At 41.8% G+C, this 14,412-nt stretch overlaps 1 protein-coding gene across 9 annotated transcripts in view; it reads right to left on the bottom strand.

The window, feature by feature from the left end:
* Positions 1–14,412, bottom strand: part of LOC132816525 (inositol polyphosphate-4-phosphatase type I A) — a 213,749-nt gene that overhangs the window by 142,239 nt on the left and 57,098 nt on the right. Inside the window, exon 1 of one of the 9 annotated variants that reach the window (XM_060826232.1) lies at positions 5,187–5,218. The exons of the other annotated variants lie outside the window; for them this stretch is intronic. The gene's annotated coding sequence lies outside the window, so the exon portion shown is untranslated. Of the gene's footprint in view, positions 1–5,186; positions 5,219–14,412 lie in introns of those variants that run through there. 9 annotated transcript variants of the gene reach the window in all.

The following is a 14,412-nucleotide window of genomic DNA, read 5'->3' as shown; positions in this document are numbered from 1 at the left end:
CAAGAATGGTTTAAAGGATGAAATGACTTCAGTTACAAAGGTGGATTGGAAAAGTTGAAACTCATTTTCTCAAAGACAGAGCTGAGAGGACCATAAACAAGACCCAGATTTAAAATGATTGGCAAAAAGCATCAGGGGTATGAAGAAAATCTTTCCCAGCTAACAAATGCACAAATGACTTAATTTGAGAGCATAATTCTGTTATTCTGCTAGTGATTAGGATCTGATTCCAATGCCAGAGACCATGGTTAAAGCAGGTTAAATTATGATATTCAAAGGAACCAGATAGTTATTATAAAAGACAGAACAAACCTAAATCAGCATAACTCCTCGTTGACCTTTAATGCAGCATTAAATCATGCTACAACAAAAATTAACAGTCACAAATTATAGTTAAGAGGCAGGTGATTCTAACATTTGGATCAACATCAAATACAAATATACAAAACTCCCAGAGTTTTGAAAGCAAGATATCACTAAAGCTTACAAAATTACAAAGTGTGTGACGGGACTGATGCCCATAGGACGCTTCTCCTTGCTGGTAAATTGAAAATTCGAGGATTATAGTCTCAGAGTTAGAGGGAGGCAATTTAAAACAGAGGAATTTCTTCAGAGGGCAGACAACCTACAGAACAGTTTGGACAGCTGTGAAAGCACAGATTTCGAGAATGAATTCCTGAAGTCAGAATGGTAGATTTCTGTATATTACTGAGCAAAGATATGAAAATTGCATTCAGATGAATTATCAGATATAATCTGACAGAATGAAGAAGCAATCATAACAAACTGAACAGCTTACTCCTCAAGTTCCTAAAAGTATGCACAAACACATGCATTAAAAAGTTTTAGAAGTGTTACAGATTAATCATACCAAATTACATTACCTTCAGTATACAAACCATTTAGTGCACTCCAAGTAACAAGCAAACTTCACTTCCATGGTGCAGCTAATCCATCAGCTTCTGCCTGCCTTGCCTTTAGCAATAGTGTGATGTCAGCTTTTAGATGAAATATACATCAACATGGCCCAAGTATTTCCTCACAATAAGCCAATAACATTTAACCAGAGCAGATTCTCCCACAGTGAAGCAGTAATTATCTTTGGCCAATTGACTGATGGACAGTCACTTCTGAACAAAGACTTGGACATTTCACAAACGTAGAAAGGCTGTCAAAACTATTTTAACCATAGCACATTAATATTTTGAAAGGGAAGGATGGATGGATGGATGGTTATATTATCCACTGCTGCAGTATTAATGTGGAAAATCTGCAGTTTCTTTTTTAAAAAGTTAGCTACAATAAGTAGCAATATAGCAGCAAGCATGCCATTTTTGATTTTAAATTTTAGCTTCTTGATAAATCCACATTATACTATTTTTCACAACAAGCATTTACCCAGTTTGCACTTTACAGTTTCTACATTTGTTTTAAAACCAAGCAATGTTCAAAAATAGCACAACGAAAAGGAAAATGACAACGACTTTAAATTTCCAACCCTGCTGAGATCCTAGCAACAACTGCTACTACTGAAAAACTAAAAAACTAAACTGAAAATTCTGGTTCTGTGACAACTTGACCACACTATTCAGGCTGCTTCTATTGTTCCAACTTTAAAAAAAATACAAGGTCTCACAAGCCGTTTACACTTGTGGCTCTGGTAGACAAGGCTACAGACCCTGACAACATTCCGGCAACAGTACTGAAGACTTGTGCTCCAGAACTTGCCACTCCCCTAGTTAAGCCTGGGGAAGCTTGTTACAACACTGGCATCTACCCAACAATGTGGAAAATTGCTCAAGTAGGTCCTGTGCATAAAAAGCAGGACAATACAACCCAGCCAATTACTGGCCCATCAGTCTATTGTCGATCACCACTAAAGTGACAGGTGGTGTCAAACAGTGACACTAAGTTAGGTTCTGCCAGGGTCACTTAGCTTCTAACCTAATTACAGCCTTGGTCCAAATATGGACAAAAGAGCTGAATTCCAGGTGAGGCGAGAGACAGGCTGCATTCAACAGAGGGTGCCATCAAGGAGCCTTAGCAAAACTAGAATCGATGGGTATCATGAGGCAAACTCTCTGGTGGCTAGAGTAATTCCTGACACATAGGAAGACGGTCGTGGTTGTTGGAGGTCAGTCATCTCAGCACCAGGACATCTTTGCAAGAGTTCCTCAGGGTAGTGTCCTACGCCCAACTATCTTCAACTGTTTTAATGACCTTTTCTCCATCACATGGTCAGAAATGGGGATGTTCGCCAACAACTTGCACAATGTTCAGCTCCATTCATGATTCCTCAGACACTGAAGCAGTCCATGTCCAAATGCAACAGGATTTTGTTGATATCCAGGCTTGGGCTGACAAACGGCAAGTAACATTTGAGCTTCACAAATGCCATGCTAGGAAGAACACCAATAAGAAAGAATCTAACCACAGCCCCTTGACATTCAGTGATGGTAACATCATTGAATCCCCCACTATCACGAGCCTGGGAGTTATCACTGATCAGAAACTCAACTAGACTTACTACATAGACACTGTCTACAAAAGCAGATCAGAGGCTAGTAATACTGTGGCGAGTAATTTACCTTCTGACTCCTCAAAGTCACAATCTACAAGCACAAGTCAGGAGTGCGATGGAATACTCTATTTGCCTGGATGAGTGCAGCCCTAACAACATTCAAGAAGCTTGACACTATCGAGGACAAAGCAGCCCGCTGAACTGTTACCACATCCACAAGCATTCACTCCCTCCACCATGGACGCTCAGTGTGTACTATCCACAAGATGGACTGCAGAAATTTACCAAAGATCCTCAGACAGCACCTTCTCAACTCTCAAATACTTCCATCGAGGACAAGGGCAGCAGATTTATGGGTAGATGACCAACTGCAAGTTCTCCTCCAAACTTACACCATCCTGACGTGGAAATACATAACTCCTTACTGTTGCTGACTCAAACTCGTGGAATTCCCTCCCTAATGGCATTGTAGGTCAATCCATAGCAGGTGTGCTGCAGCGGTTCACGAAAGCAGCTCACCACCAACTTCTCAAGGGCAACTACGGACAGGCAATAAATGCTGGCCAGCAAGCAACACCCACATCCCACAAAATGAATGTATACAAAAAAAGGCTGCTCAGTGCTTCTGCCTGAAAACTTCAAAAAACAAAACAGAACAATACACCTCTTAAAACCGGAAGAGGTATCATCACACCGCTTTTCCCCCCACCCTTAAAAATATACAAAAATGGCTCAATTTTTAAAAACGTTAAGTCTTACACTATTAGTACACAATACGTATACATCACACCAACTGAAATAATCTGCACTAGTAAATGTTTGCTCAGTCATTTTTTTCCCCCACCACCAAACACCTCCATCTTACTTCAAAGTCGCGACAATGTATCAACAATTATATTCTCTCATTCTGCCATGTGTATAGTTTCAAATTGAATGGCTGCAATAATATGCACCAGCTACAGTCTGGAATTTTGTCCTTAAATTTCTCAAAATCATGAAAGGATTATGATCAGTATAGTCAATTATCTCAGACACATTGTGGGCGGCACAGTGGTTAGCACCGCTGTCTCACAGCGTCTGAGACCCAGGTTCAATTCCCGACTCAGGCGACTGACTGTGTGGAGTTTGCACATTCTCCCCATGTCTTCGTGGGTTTCCTCCGGGTGCTCCGGTTTTCTCCCACAGTCCAAAGATGTGCGGGTCAGGTGAATTGGCCATGCTAAATTGCCCGTAGTGTTAGGTAAGGGGTAAATGTAGGGGTATGGGTGGGTTGCACTTCGGCGGGTCGGTGGGACTTGTTGGGCCGAAGGGCCTGTTTCCACACTCTAAGTAATCTAATCTATTCTAATCTAACATTATTGTCAATGTTGAAACGCTGCAACGCTAACATTAAGCTTAAAGGTGCCTTTCTCAACCGTGGAATATTTCTGATGATTATTCCATTTTCTGGAAAAATACCCAATAGGTCTTTCTATTTTTCTGTTGTCTTCTTGCAAGAGTTCGGCACTGACACCCACATCATTCACATTGATATCATCTTGAATGGCTGTGTGCAATTAGGTGTGGCTAACACTGTGACAGTGGCTAGCAGAACTTTCAGGCTGTCAAATGCCTTCTCACAGTCCTCCAGTCACTGAAATTTTCTGCACTTCAATGAGTCAGTCAGTAGAACAAACACATTGCGAAATTTTGTATGAACCTTCGATTAAAAAAAACCACTCGATCCCAGGAATTGTAATACTGCCCTCTTCATCGACAATACGGGAAACTCCCCAATAACCTTTGTTTTCACACCATGTGGGACCATTTGTCTATGTCCAATGAAATGGCCCACAACTGTAATTTGGACTTTTGCAAATTCACTCTTAGCCAGGATTTATCACCAAGCCCGCCTCCTGAAGTCAATTGAACAATTCCAATAAGATGCTGCAAAAGCTTCCACGTGTGACTAAAAATCACCAGGTCAAAGTACAATGCACAGCTGGGTAATCCTGAAAGGACTTTATTGGTTAGATTTTGAAATGTGGCCTGTGTATTTTTCATACCAAATGGCATGCCTTTAAATTGGTACAGTTCAATGTCATGAAAACCAAAATTTCCTTCGTTCTTTCAGATAAAGACACCTGCCAGTATCCTGAGTAAAGAGTTAAAAATCACAACACCAGGTTATAGTCCAACAGGTTTAATTGGAAGCACACTTGCTTTCGGAGCAATGCTCCTTCATCAGGTGATACTGGAGGGCTCAATCCTAACAGAATTTATAGCAAAAATTTACAGTGTGATGTAACTGAAATTATACATTGCAAAAATTGATTGTCTGTTAAGCCTTTCATCTGTTAGAATACAATGACTTACACATGAAAAGTGAAACTATCACTGTATTCTAACAGATAAAAGGCTTAACACAATTAATTTTGCAATGTATAATTTCAGTTAAATCACACTGTAAATTTTTGCTATAAATTCTGTGTTAGGATTGAGCCCTCCACTATCACCTGAAGGAGCGTTGCTCCGAAAGCTAGTGTGCTTCCAATTAAACCTGTTGGACTATAACCTGGTATTGTGTGATTTTTAACTTTGTACACCCTAGTCCAACACCGACATCTCCAAATCATGACCATCCTCTGAGTAAATTCAACTTAGAAATATAAGTTGTTTGTCTCACCCTCTCATTACTTTTTCTTCTGGCTTGCTGGGGACTGTAATCAGAAAGTTCTGAGAGAGAATTTAGCAGCCATGAGAGATGTACTGTAGCTTTCAACCCTGCTGGGATCCCAGCAACTGTGGTTTCTGAAAAATTTTGAAAAACTAAACTGGAAATCTTGGTTCTGGGAGAACTTGACCACACTCATTCAAGCTGCTTCTATTGCTCCAACTTCAAAAAATGTCCAAGGCCTCCTCACAAGCTGTTACTCCAGTGGCTCGGTAGACTGCTCGATACTTATGCCTTAACATCTCTCCTTCTAAAGAGAAAAAGGACAAAACACACCCTTAAGAGTAAGATTAGGGCCAATCAAGAACAGTAGTGAGAAGTTGCGCATGGAGCCAGTGGTGATAGGGGAAGCGCTAAATGAATATCTTTCGTCATTATTCATACCGGAAAAAGACAATGTTGTTGAGGAGAATAATTTCAAAGATTAGATTACTTACAGTGTGGAAACAGGCCCTTCGGCCCAACAAGTCCACACCGACCCGCCAAAGCGCAATCCACCCATACCCCTACATTTTCCCTTTACCTAACACTACAGGCAATTTAGCATGGCCAATTCACCTTTGGACTGTGGGAGGAAACCAGAGGAAACCCACGCAGACACTGGGAGAATGACTGTGTGGAGTTTGCACAGTCGTCTGAGTCGGGAATTGAACCCGGGTCTCAGGCGCTGTGAGGCAGCAGTGCTAACCACTGTGCCACCGTGCCACCCAATAATGAGAAACAGCTACTAGACTAGATGGGATCGAGGTTCAGAAGGAGAAGGTGTTAGAAATTCTGGTAAGTGTGAAAATAGATACATTCCCTGGGCTAGATGGGATTTATCCTAGGATTCTGTGGGAGGAGATTGCTGAGCCTTTAACTTTGATCTTTATGTCGTCATTGTCTGGAGGATAGCAAATGTTTCCTTATTCAAGGAGGGGAATAGAGATAACCCTGGTAATTATAGACCAGGGAGCCTTACTTCAGTTGTGGTTGAAGTGTTGCAAAAGGTCATCAGAGATATGATTTATAATCATCTCAATTGGAATAAGTTGATGAGGGATAGTCAACATGATTTTGAGAAGGGTAGGTCATGCCTCACAAACCTTACTGAATTCTTTGAGAAGGTGACCAAACAGGTAGATGAGGGTAAAGCCATTGATGTGGTGTATATGGATTTCAGTAAGGTGTTTGATAAGGACCCCCATGGTAGGCTACTGCACGGAATACAGAGATATGGGATTGAAGGTGATTTAGCAGTTTGGATCAGAAATTGGCTAGCTAAAAGACGACAGAGTGGTGGTTGATGGGAAATGTTCATCCTGGAGTTCAGTTACTAGTGGGTGTACTGCAAGAATCTTCGAGGAGAAAGTGAGGTCTGCAGATGCTGGAGATCAGAGCTGAAAATGTGTTGCTGGAAAAGCGCAGGTCAGGCAGCATCCAAGGAACAGGAAATTCAACGTTTCGGGCATAAGCCCTCCTTTAGGAATCCTGACTGCTGCGCTTTTCCAGCAACACATATTTAGTACTGCAAGAATCTATTTTGGGTCCACTGCTGTTTGTCATTTTTATAAGCGACCTGGATGAGGGCGTAGAAGGGTAGGTTAGTAAATTTGTGGACGACACTAAGGTCTGTACAGTTGTGGATAGTGCCAAAGAATGTTGTAGGTTACAGAGGTACATCGATGAACTGCAGAGCTGGACTGAGAGGTGGCAAATGGAGTTTAATGTGGAAAAGTGTGAGCTGATTCACTTTGGAAGGAGTAACAGGAAGGCAGAGTACTGGGAGAATGGTAACATTCTTGGTACTGTTGATGAGCAGAGAGCGCTGTGTGTCCAGGGACATAGAAACCTCAAAGTTGCCACCCAGGTTGATAGGGTTGTTAAGAAGACATAAGATTAGATTACTTACAGTGTGGATACAGGCCCTTCGGCCCAACAAGTCCACACCGATCCCTCCGAAGAGCAACCCACCCAGACCCATTCCCCTACATTTACCCCTTCACCTAACACTACAGGCAAATTAGCATTGCCAATTCACCTAACCTGCACATCTTTGGACTGTGGGAGGAAACTGGAGCACCCGGAAGAAACCCATGCAGACACGGGGAGAATGTGCAAACTCCACACAGGCAGTCGCCCGAGGCTGGAATTGAACCCGGGTCTTTGGCGTTGTGAGGCAGCAGTGCTAACCACTGTGTCACTGTACTGCCCAAAGGTGTGTTAGCTTTTATTAGCAGAGAGAAAGGGTTTTGAAACCATGAGGTCATGCTGCAGCTGTACAAAACTCTGGTGCGGCTGCACTTGGAGTATTGTATGCAGTTCTGGTCACCACATTATAGGAAGGACGTGGAAGGTTTGGAAAGGGTTCGGAGGAGATTTTCTAGATGCTGCCTGGTATGGACAGAAGGTCTTACAACAATAGATTAAGGGACTTGAGGCTGTTTTCGTTATAGAGAACATTGAGAGGTGACTTAATTGAGACATAGAAGATAATCAGAGGGTTAGATAGGGTGGACAGTGCGAGACGTTTTCCTAAGATGTTGGATAGCACAAGGGGGAGTAGCTTCAAATTGAGAGACGACAGAAGTAGCTTCTTTACTCAGAATAGTAGGGGCATGGAACACACCGCCTGCAACAGTGGTAGACTCATCAACTTTATGGGCAGTTAAATGGCCATTAGATAGGCAAATGGATAAGAATGGAAAGGTGCAGGTTAGACGGGCTTCAGATTGGTTCCACAGGGCGGCACAACATCGAGAGCTGAAGGGCCTGCACTGGATCAGGATTGCAATGGAACAAAGCGTGCTGGTGAATTCAGAGACATTTATGAGTACTAGCCTGGGTTTGAGCACTAGAGTACTGTGAAGGTCATAGGCGAGGAACCACTCACTAGTCACAACCCTGTATTGCAGCTAAAATGACTCTTGCTGACCACTGGAAACCTGGGGAATAAAAGAAAACAAGACAGCCAAAATTAATTATCTTTGGGGTAGGAGGCAGGAATGTGGAGTGATCAGATTAGCCAAGGTCTTATTGAATAATGAAACAAACTCTGAGGGGCAAACAGTCTACCCCGACAACAGATGAATGGGCACCGCACAACCATCAACAGACAGGAGTGTTCCCTCCCAGTTGGGGGACACTTCAGTGGTCCAGGACATTCAGCCTCTGACCTTCGGGTGACCATCCTCCAAGGTGGACTTCGGGACAGGCAGTAGAAAAAAAAGTGGCTGAGCAGAGGCTGATAGCTAAGTTCGGTACCCATAGGGAGGGCCTCAACTGAGACCTTGGTTTCATGTCACATTACAGGCGACCACCATTGCACTACACACATATACACACACACACACACACACACACAGACATTCACAGACACCCACACACTCACATGCACCCCCTCACAGACTTAAATACACATTGCACTCAGACTCTTTCTCACACTCACAACCCCCAACCCAGACAGACAGACAGACAGACAGACACACACACAGACAGACAGACACACACACAGACAGACAGACACACACACACACAGACAGACACACACACACAGACAGACAGACACACACACACAGACAGACACACAGACAGACACACAGACAAAGACCCACATGTACACATTTTGTGGGTGAATTTGTACTTGCAGGGTTACATTGTACTTTGCTCAAAAACTGCATGAATTTATGTAAAACTCCATTATCTCACTTTTTAGATTAGAATCAGTCTAAACACAGGGGGCCAACACCTTCAACATATTGTCTAGCTATCACCATTGTCAACAGCTAACCCGAGAATGCAACTTTTTTAAAAAAAGTTTTGTGATTTACACATGAAGGAAGTGAAACTATCACTGTATTCTAACTGATGAAAGGCTTAACAGACAATCAATTTTTCAATGTATAATTTTAGTTACATCACACTAATTTTTTGCTATAAATTCTGTGTTGGGATTGAGCTCTCCACTATCATCTGATGAAGGAGCGTTGCTCCGAAAGCTAGTGTGCTTCCCATTAAACCTATTGGACTATAACCTGATAATGTGAGATTTGTAACTTTGTACACCCCAGTCCAACACCGGCATTTCCAAATCATACCCCGATCCTGATTCATATGTACCTTTGTTTGCATTCCTCTGCATTGTAGGAGCAAGAAAAGAAAAATCACAATTCCTATTAATCCTCACTTTTAAGCAATTTGTCAGAAATGCAAATTTTTAAACACAGACGAGAAAGCTATGTTTTACCTGTTGCACCTCAGTAGACAACCCAAAAAGCCAATATCTATAGTACCGAAATATACGTGAAGCGAGTGTCCATGGGCTTGCTAGAGAAATCTCAGTGCCACAAATTAAATGCAAGCATCTTTAGCAAAAAGAAATTAGGAATTCTATCCATGTTTTACCTCGTATTGCTAGATGTGGTTGATTCTTAACTTTCTTTCAGATGAACAATCCCTCATGCCACAACACAGCTGCAATGAGCCAGTGGAGTTACTACACTCAAGTAGTATAACCCTGTGAACTAATTTTTTTTTACAAGTTCAGAAATATCACTCTAGTAGAATGTTATAAGCCTGTTGCAAAGGCAGTATACAGAATCATAGAATCTGTACAGTCTGAAAGCAGGCCATTTAATGCATCAAGTCCATAGTGACTCCTCTAAAACAGCATACCACCCAGACCCAACCCCCTACCCTATCCCTGTAACACTATTTCCCATGGCTAATCTAACTATCTTACACATCCCTGGATACTATAGGCAATTCAGCATGGCTAATACACCTAATTTTGGACTGGAGGAGGAAACTGGAGCACCTGGAGAAAACCCACACAGACACAGGGAGAATGTCTGTGTAGAGTTTGCACACAGTCACCCAATCATAGGGTTGAACCCAGGTCCCTGGCGCTGGGAGTCAGCAGTATGTTAACTACATAGTTACTGTGGAGAAAGTGAGGACTGCAGATGCTGGATACTATAGGCAATATAGTACCTGTTCCTGAAGAAGGGCTCATGCCCGAAACGTCGATTCTCCTGCTCCTTGGATGCTGCTTGACCTGCTGCGCTTTTCCAGCAACACATTTTCAGCTACATAGTCACTGTGTCACCCATACAGATGCCAGGATATTCTAAGATTATTCTTTTTTATTTATTGATGGAATGTGAGCATCACTGGTTAGGCCAGCACTTATTGGCCTCTCCTCATTGTCCTCCATGAAAGTAATGAAGAGATGCCTTCTTGAACTTCTGCTATTTGTTTGGTGTAGGCACATCCATAATGCCTTTAGGGAGGAAGCGCCAAGATTTTAACTTGGCGTCAGAGTCATACAGCACAGAAACAGACTTTTCTGTCCAAGTTATTGTGCCAACCAGATATCCCAATCTGACCTAGTTCCATTGAACAACATTTGGCACATATATCTCTCTAAACATCCTACTCAAATATACATGATGCACTTTAAATGTTGTATTTGTATCAGCCTCCACCACTTCCTCTGGCACCTCATCCCACACATACACCATGCAGGAGTCCTAGCTTCTGACCTGAACTTTTAGTCGGTGTTTATATTCCTACTCCAGTTCAGTTTTTAGTCAACCTCCAACATGTTCATAATGATGTCACTGAATATCAAGGGTTAATGTCACAACCGACCTCTTTAGAGATAAGAGGTGAAGCGTCGACTCTCCTGCTCCTCAGATACTGTCTGACCTGCCATGCTTTTCTAGCACCACACTTGGACTCAAAGTCATTGAGATATACATCATGGAAACAGACCCTTCAGTCCAACTTGTTCATGCCAAACAGATATCCTAACCTAATCTAGTCCCACTTGCCAGCACTTGGCCCATATCCCCTTAAATTCTTCCTATTCATGTACACATCCGGATGTCTTAAAATATTGTAACTGTACTCGCCTCCACTGCTTGCTGATTCCATACATGTACCAACCTTTGCATGAAAATGTTGCCCCTTAGGTACCTTTTAAATCTTTTCCCTGGGTTGGGGAGATCTAGAGAGTAGAGCTTTCTGGTGTGAGGGCAAAGACCTTGTCTATTTACTCTATTCTTGCCCCTCATGATTTTAGCAGCCTCCGATGTTCCAGGGAAAACAGCCAGAGCTGGGATTTTCTTGTCACTTGTGTGGCATCCCAAACAAGGGCAAGCAAAACATAGGAAACCTCACCACCTGGTAGCTCCCCTGCAAGCCAGTCACCATCCTGTCTTGGAAAGTTATCACCATTCCTTGAGTGTTGCTAGATTAAAATCCTGCAGCTCTCTCTAACGATATTGTGACTGTAAGGCCACCACTACATTATGGACAGCAATGCTGGCCTAGCCAGTAAGAATAACTTGGCAGCTATAGTCACATTAAAAGTGTGCAGTGCTGGAAAAGCACATGTGGTCAGGCAATATCCTGATGAATTCCTGATGAAGGGCTTAAGCCCAAAACATTGATTTTCCTGCTCCTCAGATACTGCCTGACTGGCTGCACTTTTCCAGCAGCACAATCTTTGACTGATCGCCAGCATCTGAAGTCCTCACTTTCTCCTCATTGATCTATAATCACATCCTGCCTTATAGGTTTATAGTGTTCTACTTGGGTGATATTTCTGCATTTTTAAAATATTGTCCAGATCTTGTTACATTTGGATGTGGACTACCTCAGCACCTGTGCAATGTATGCTGCTGAACAGTATTCACTTATTATTGCATATCACCACATAACAGAAGGAAGGCCACTGGTGAAGCAGGTGAACTACCTTGAGGAATGTCTGCAGAAATACCTTGGAACCGAGTTGACTGACCTCTCTTCTTTGGTGCCAGATATCATTAACTAATGGAGTGTTTCCCACTTTCCAATGACTAGTTTTGCTTGGGCTCCTTGATGCCTTACTCTGTCAAAAGCAACTTTCATGCCAAGGACAGTCACACTCAGCTCATCTCTGGAATTCAGCTTTTTTGTCCATGTTGAATTAAGGCTGCAATAAGGGCAGGAGAAGACTGGCCCTGGTGGGACCCAAACTAACAAATTATCTTTAAGAAATATGCAAACAGTATTCCTTACATTTCTTCAAAAAATATTTTTTGATCTGCCCTGGTTCAAAGGATTTCTGAACTATATAGAGTAAGTTTGATTCCTGGTATCAAAAAAGTTAACTGCTCCTAGTTAAAATGGTCTTTAAAATCTTCAACAGGTCCTAACATTCAAAAAACAGAGTGCTATCCATTAAACGTGCATAGATGATAGGAGTTCTAGTTTGGTTATTTGTTGTTCTTCTTTACAGTGAAATAACCCGCCATATTTATTGTTGTTTAGTTAAAGGGTTCTCATTGCTTTCTACCTATACCCAAAAGTAGTGATTATCTCAAACAGATAATGTAAAAGGATCCACAAATTGTGTATGGCATTCAAACATCACAGCTAACTGCGTATCTGGGAAATTCTGCTGCACTAGTTTGAAAATCAAAACCGTGACTGATGAAAAGGCCTCATTATATCAGAATACTAGCTGTCCTTGAATTTTATTCTAATCTTTCTCTTTCAATTTTTTTTTGAATGTCAGATTGATTTATTTTCCATTTCTGGTATTGTCAGTCAGTCTCCAACATAGGCTGACAATTGCAGAAGACAACACTGCCGGATCAGAAATTCACTCAGGCTCCTTTGATAACATCTCCAAATCCATAAAACCACTGTCTAGAAAAATCAAGCAAACAGAGACATGGAAATACCACCCCCAGTTCTCTCTGCAAGCCACACACCATCCTGACTTGGAAATATATTGCTGTCCCTTCACTACCACTGGATCGAAATCCTGGAACTCCCTCCCTAACATTGTACACGTACCTCCATCATACCAATTACAGCAGCTCAAGCAGGCAGTTCACTATTTCTCAGTCAGTTGAGAATAAAGTTGGGAATGGACAATAATTGAAGTCCTCATCACCGGAATAATAGATATAAACACAAATCTGCACAGTTAAAACTCTATCAGACTTTCAAATACGGGTTTCATGAGCTAATCCATGCAAGGATCTCAGGGTCAAAGGGAGTCAGTTTTCTGATTTTGCCTCAAGGTAGGCTACAGGTTTTCTGTAGAAACCTGTAGCCCAGTCCGCAAGTGAAAAGAGGAAGGAGATCCTTGTCCTGTCAATTGGGGCAAGACTTTGAGCTGAGAAATAAGTCCCACAGATCGTGTTTATCCTTACTAGTCCATTTACTGTCTGAACTTTTTCTGAAGTTAAAATGGGGGCTCATTCAGTTATCGGACCCTCCTACTGCTTCAAATGCTTGTAAATAGTCTGGTTTAAGTAGAGATGCCTTTGACTTGTTTGGAGACAGTCAAACTTCAATGTTTGCTTGTCTCCTTGATATGCTACTGTACAGTCACAAAGTTTAGTTTTATGTACACATAAAATGATATTTTTTATGAATAAAAAATATTTTTAAAATAAAAATCTCCTTCTCAAACATGCCATTGCAAAAAAGGTCTGGAGAGGTATGCAGTGGTTTTTGTCAAAGTTTGCTGTGAGCAGCTCCATGAAGCAGGGCGCTGTTCTATACACACTACAAAATAACTATCGACTGTGTCTGGAGGACCATCAACTCGGTGAAAGACACTCTTTGGTCCACCTGAAATTACTGGTCTTCCAATGGCCTTGATTAAGTGTTGCAAGCTGGCACTTTCCAAGGTCCAGGACTATTGCTGAGGGACTAATGTTTGGGGCAGTTGCCGCCAAGGCACAATAGGGAAAGAAGCATCTTTCCTGCTGAAGTATAGCAAGAGTCCATTCAATTGTCAGACTCTCTTGGTGCCTCACAAAGAACAGTTTCCTGCACATGTAGAAAATACCTTGTTATTTTGCAACTAGTCAGAAGCTCTCAGGAATGTCAAAATTCCAATGTTTTATTATTTTTCTCTGCAAAGACTGTACAGAACTGACTTAGAATGTATATGTGTTTATAGATGATTTTATGACTTTTGAAATAAAAACTAGAGCACTGGATGTAACATCTACTGATCTGTGTGCGCACAAATAAATAAAGCTTTAGTTTCACCCATTCATTACTGCTCTTGGACCTGAATATATCTGGCAAAAATGTTTAAAACCTGGGCTTCTCTAATCTTTTAAAAAAAAGCAAAATTCAATATGCAAACATGTTAAAAGACTCAATATCAATTAGCAGTATAATTAGA

Source organism: Hemiscyllium ocellatum, chromosome 6 (genome assembly GCF_020745735.1).
Source record: "Hemiscyllium ocellatum isolate sHemOce1 chromosome 6, sHemOce1.pat.X.cur, whole genome shotgun sequence".
In the NCBI taxonomy this organism is placed as follows: Eukaryota; Metazoa; Chordata; class Chondrichthyes; order Orectolobiformes; family Hemiscylliidae; genus Hemiscyllium; species Hemiscyllium ocellatum.
This window is presented reverse-complemented; position numbering and strand designations above follow the sequence as displayed.